This window comes from Gossypium raimondii, chromosome 7 (genome assembly GCF_025698545.1).
Source record: "Gossypium raimondii isolate GPD5lz chromosome 7, ASM2569854v1, whole genome shotgun sequence".
In the NCBI taxonomy this organism is placed as follows: domain Eukaryota; kingdom Viridiplantae; phylum Streptophyta; class Magnoliopsida; order Malvales; family Malvaceae; genus Gossypium; species Gossypium raimondii.
Genome location: NC_068571.1, coordinates 32,650,390 through 32,656,790, shown reverse-complemented (window position 1 = coordinate 32,656,790; position 6,401 = coordinate 32,650,390). Strand labels below are relative to the sequence as shown.

The 6,401-nt window shown below is 34.4% G+C and overlaps 1 non-coding gene across 1 annotated transcript; it reads right to left on the bottom strand.

Annotated features, from left to right (window-relative positions):
* Positions 1-4,465: 4,465 nt before the first annotated feature.
* Positions 4,466-4,567, bottom strand: LOC128042706 (small nucleolar RNA R71). The gene has a single exon (XR_008198219.1). It is a non-coding gene; the product is annotated as a small nucleolar RNA R71 (small nucleolar RNA).
* Between the last annotated feature and the right edge of the window lie 1,834 nt (positions 4,568-6,401).

Below are 6,401 nucleotides of genomic sequence, written 5' to 3'. Positions count from 1 at the left end.
ATTTTGACCTTAATTGCTAGCATTGATCACTGTAATAATTTTTTTTTAGTGATTACTATTTAGACCTGCTACTACAGATGATATTTTTAGATTTAATCCAGCCTCCCTTGGCTATGATCCTCGAAATACTTATCGATGTTCCATTGTAACACAACACTGTATTACAATTTGACCTGTTCACTTGCAGATACTACACCTTAATTATATATATTTTATTTGTACGATTTTTACTCTAAATGTTCGCATGTTTTGAGGCGGTCAAGTTGTTGGTGTCATTGCCGGAGAGGTTTTGACATTAAATTTAAATTTATTTTATGTAATTAGTTGGATAAATAGGAAAACTAAAAATTATAGATATGATTTTTACTTTATTTTATTTTTTTGTTTTTAATTTTGTTTGTTGATTTTATTCTCTTTCTCTAATTTCAATTTATTTTCGTTTCTCATTTTCATTCCCATTTAGGAGAAAACTACATTCATTTCCAAATGATTTCACTTATCCATTTTCATTTTCATTTTGGAGAAAATCATTTCCAAATGTTTCCTATTTCCTCCTTTTGCTATTTCTGTTCATTTGATTCAACATGCAACTCATTTCTAGTTTCAATGAGCTAGTAAAGGGACCAAACGGATATATGCAATTGAGCCTCAAATAATTTATTATTAAGTCCCAAATTTTAACCTATTAATTATAAACTTATTTAGTCACTAAGTCAATTCAGTATAGTATTGTGACTAAGCTCTCCTCAATGGCATACAATTACGAAAGCAAGTTGATCAATGAGTTACCCTCATAAGTGTGTTACCCTCATAGGATATCCTTAGCCTCTTTGGGATAATATTTGTTCTCCCAATATGATCCTATTTTATCTCATCACTATGATTCAATCTTCCTTCATTAAAAGTCAATCAATATCAAATAGTGATCAAGTCATCCATCACAAAGACGAACAACTCGTGGCTACGTTTACTTTTAATCAACTATGTAATGTCAATGAGAGGATACCATTTACCCATGTCCCAAGCTATGAATTGCTGGAAAAATATGGTTTGAAAACGGTTTTCTTGCACAGTGAAAATTTAGATTTTTGAAAACTAACCGAGTTTGTGATATTTATAGCAATAAACCTTAGACTAAAATCGTACTTGCGTTTTCGAATGAATGAATCCTTGATGTTTTCTAGCTTTCAACCAAACGATCTTCTCCGTTGTTCTTATACCATGAACTGCTTCAAGTGTGGGCTTAAACCAATTGAATCAAAACACGGAACTAGGAATTTTTTTCCTTTTAGGGTAAAAATGAAAATTCTCTCTTCTTTAATAGAAACCTGTAGAATTGTTATTCTGGAAAAATATACTTAATAGTTGAGAATAAATACTCTCTATTTTTTTAGTAGAGTAACAATTGGCCATCTCCCAGCGTACTATCTTCGAGAGTGAGAATACTACAACTAAATATATGAATTAAGGCGGTGTCCGCAGGTGTACGAGTCAGGTTGTAATATATTTTTGTACGACATACAGGAAATACTTCGAGGATCGTACCCAAAGGAGGCTTGATTAAACTAATATTAATTCCTACACTAACAGGTTTAATTAGTAATTTAACCAAAATATATTACGATGTTTCATAAAGTACTAATAAAAAGGAATTTTTAAGAAAGCATCTAAAATATCAACAGAAACAAATTGTAAATATTATCATATCTAAAGGTAGAAGACTAACTCGTTTCAGTGTTCATAGTTAACTTCTATTTCAAGTTCTATCCAATCATCTAATCATTAACCTAGCAGGGTCTCTCGGCCTTCCACTAACTTAATGAGTCAACAACCATTACTTATCTCTCGATGTCACAGGTTAGACCAGGTCAGGGTAAGGTTTTCATGGTAAACTACACATATTTCAAGTTCATATCTACCTACGTAATATCCTAGGGTCGTCAAGCCTAAGGTTTAAATGCTTCCTATACCAACCAACTGATCAGCGAAGAAACCCTACATAGTCATCAACTAATCCCACATCCACTCATTAATCTTCCTAAAGGTTTAGTTACTCATGGATCTAACTAACATCATAGACTTGACTTGAGACATAAGCATATTGCAAAATCAAATAATGAGATAAGAAAGATCGTGAATATTTATTGAAACTTGAAGCGCAATCCTTGACAAAGTTTGATTAATTCACAACTCGTGTCTCATAAGAACAAAACAAAAACTAGAGTAAAAACTAAAAACCTAAAAAATTAGAAAACAAGTGAAAATAAAAGGGAGGCAAAAGCTTCTTAAATGGTTCTGAGCAATGGTATTTATAGGCCTAGGTTAGCAGCCTCATGTTGACCAAAATGGCTGACTAAACTTCATTTAATTGTTTCATATGAACAAAAACACCCTTTCTTCATTATGTGTAACTTGACGTCAAATGTAGTCGTAATTTCGGGTTATTTTTGCACTTAAGGAGATTTTTGTAGCCATTTTTAGTTTTGATTATTACGTTTTTAGTATGTAGTATTTAGGATTAAAATTTAGTAAAAATAAGTGTTTTTTTATCACATTTTGTGAATGTTGTGACTTATTAGGCCGACACGAGCCTTAGGTAGTTCTCATTTGTGTAATTAAGTGTGTAGATTGATGATTTATAGGCCCAATTAATATAGGAGTAAGGGACGAGTGATGCACAAGCTTCCCGAGTCGTTAAAGCTCGACACAAACCAAGGGAGCCACAAATTGCTTGTTGTGTCACACCATAGATCTTGAATGGTGCGACATAGCCCAAACGTGGTACCCAAGTACTTTCAAGGCTATTTTCATTCGTACAATCAACTTTATATGAAGACCTAGGATGCATCAAAGAGCTAACCTGGGTTGCAAACACTCCTATAAATAAAACCTTAAGGGTTTGATCTAACAAAGTCACCTTAGATGCATCCAAAAACCCTAGTAGTTTAAGAGTAGGATTACATTTAATTTTCTTTCGATTTTCATAAACTCTTTTTTCTTTCCTCTTGGAATTGGTTTCCATCTAAGAGTTATTTTATTTAATTGAAGTATTTAAGTTTATTTCCTTTCACAACCGACAACATTCGTTATTCTAATCGAGAGATTATCTACTTCGTTCTCCAATCGAAATCAATTCCAGGATTATTCTAATCTCGTTTCTCTTTCAATTTATTTGTGTTGATTACATGTTTATTTCAATTAATATTAAGATTATGAATAACATGAAGGCTAAATCCCTTAAGGGAGATTAACGAGTGGATGGGGGTGATTAATAAAGGATTTAGGGTTTCTCGATAGGATTTGTTCGTTTAAATTATGTGTTCCTAAAACCTAGCCTTGACAACCCTAGGAATTAATCATAGGCTAAACGAGGTCAGGAGATAAGTTTTACTGAGTAAATCGTAGTTTATCTTGATTAAAAAGGTCAGGTTGGGAGATAAGCGAGTATCAACCAATTGACTAGTCACTTAAAGGCCGAAAGGTTATAATTGGTTAGTTGATAGCTAATCCATTTGAAAACCCTAATTCAAAGTTAGTTACAGCCCCTGAAATGAGTTAATCTTCCTTATTGGTTTTATTGATTTAGTTTTCTATTTATTTTATTTATTTAATTTCTTATATTCATCTATTTTATGGTTTTTCGTAATATATGATTTAATTCTTACTGTTTAGACTTATTATTGTAAAGAGATTTTCATTAGATTTATCTCATTCATCCTGGGGTACGACCTTTGGAATACTTCTTGTGTTCTGTTGTACACAAATGCTACATTACAATTTGACTCGTATACTTGCTGACACCATCGTTTTAATTTCTTATACTTTTTGTGTGATATTTTTACTATAAACAATAACACGTTTATAGGCGGTTTAATTTCCTTTTTTTTAATTTCTTTTTTATTTTTTCAGGTTGTTTTTGACCTAAAGCTCTGGCAACCCAATCGAACCACATCCAAATCTAGAGCAATTAATCAGGCACAATTGTTAATTAATTAACATCGATCCACCTAGGGTAATTAATTTACCCTGGGAAAATTCATTTTTTGATGATCCACGAGAGCAATAAGAATATATTCAAGAAGAAGTCCCAATGGATCAGTGGATGTTGCGTGAGTATGCTTACTTACACTAGATGCGATGCACGAAAGCATCAAAAGGCCGACAATTAAAGCTAATAATTTTAAAATAAAGACAACCACGATTTAGATAATCCAAAAAACATTACAATTCAAGGGAAACATGGTGGAAGGCCCTCATTAACACTTGAAGCGGTTTCTTCAACTCTGCGACACCTTCAAGTACAACGGGGTATCCGATGATGCTGTGCATCTTAGGTGATTCTCGTTCTATTTATGTGAAAACGTAAACGGTTGGTTAGATTCGTTAGAACCAGGTTCCATTACCACGTGGAATGATCTAGCGGAAAATTTTCTTTATAAATTGTTTTCGATTAGTAGAACCATTTAGCTCAGGTGAGAAATCGCCTATTTTAAGCAACACGAAGGTGAATCCCTATACAAGACGTGGGAATGTTTCAAGTCAATGTTAAGTGCCCACACCATGGACTGGAAGCTTGGATCCATATCCAAATATTCTACAATGACGATGAAGGCAACATTAGATCCAACCTAGATAGAGCCGCCGAAGGATCTCTCATTTTCCACACTTACAAACGAGCTTATAAAATCATTGATGATATGACTATGAATTCGTATATGTGGCCCAATGAAAGATTCATGTATAAATCAAAGCTTCCAACGGTAAAAGTTGTGAATAAAGATGACCGATATCCTAAAATTTTGGAAAAGCTTAACCGTGTGGAGTTGGCTTTCAAACCAACGAGAGAGGAGCCACGTATTGAAAACCAATCAAAGGAGACGAGCTACACCAGTAATAGGGGTTGAGATCCTTATTCGAACACCTACAATCTCATTTGGATGGATCATTTGAACCTTAATTGGGGAGGCAACCAAGGAGGAGCAAAGTAAGCATAAAATCGATAAAACCCTCCCTACAAACCTCCACCATTGCAACAAAGATCCGTGGGCATGACCATGTTGCATGTGGTAAACATATCGATCAATTAGAGAGGGAGATACAAACAATGAAAATGGACATTCAACAAGTCCAAGCCATAAGTGGATGTCTCAAATCCTGAATGGACATCCTTTATGACCAAATGAGCCAATTAATGACGATGATTCAAAATTTACATGGTTAAAGTCTCCCCAGTAACACGGAAAACAATTCTTAAAGAGCTGGGAAGTAACATGTAAAGGTGATCGCCTTGAGATCAGGGAAGACACTTGAAAAGCCGAACAAGCCCACCATAAAAAGTAGAAGGTTCTCGAAACGGTCAACGAACCCAAGGAGGAGAAACCTGAGCACGAGAAGCTTATCGAGGAAATAACCAAATCGGTGTCTAATCCAGTCATCGCAAATCTGAGCACAACAAAAGTACCATTCCTGATGAGACTACAGGACAAAAAAAAGGGATGAGGCAGATTTTGTAAGTTTTCTTAATTTATTGAAATCCCTCAATTTCAACTTACCGCTCCTTCAACTTATCGATAAAATTATGAAATGACATAAAAAGATGAAAACTGGCGATAAAATTGACATTGACGCCTCATGTAGCATGCTAATTGTGAAAAGATATCCCCGAAATTAAAAGATCCTGGTAGTTTTACGATTAGCCTACCATTAATCTTAGTGGTAGTTTAAGTACATTTCGGCACTTAACGAGCTTATTTTCTTGGTATTTTATAATTAATTATTGCATTTTTAGTAGTAGTAGGTTAGGATCTAAACTTTAATAAAATAAGTATTTTTACACATTTTCTACTATTTCAAGGACCTACAAGGCCGACTCAGGCCTCGTGAGTGACTAATGGGATATTAAATGTGTAGGATGTCAATTTAGGTCCAAGAATACAGGGGATGATGATAAGACGGCTAGACAAGGGAGCCTGCTAGCAAATGAAGATGCCAAGGTCGGGAAGCACTTAATGTTGTGACAAGGATTTTTCTTTTGTAAGGACGACGCGATGATTATGGGAAACTATTCACAGTGACGACGTTATGACAATGAACCGTTCCACGTCATGACGACGGCAGGTCAAAATATGGTTGATTCTTTCCACACCACTCTTGGGTTATTTCCATATTTGGAACCTAACATTTATCATAATATTGTATTAATTGGTATCTATGTGTATCTAGGGTTGAGTGGTCACCAAGTAGCCTGTTGACTATATAAGCAACCTCAGGGTCACTGGAATTGGTGTGCAAACTTAGACAAACAGATTTTCTTATTTAGTTTTCTTTGTATCTTAATTTCATGTTTGCTTAGTCGGAACGCTTCTATTCTGATGTGAAGACAATTGTAAGTGAAGATTGCA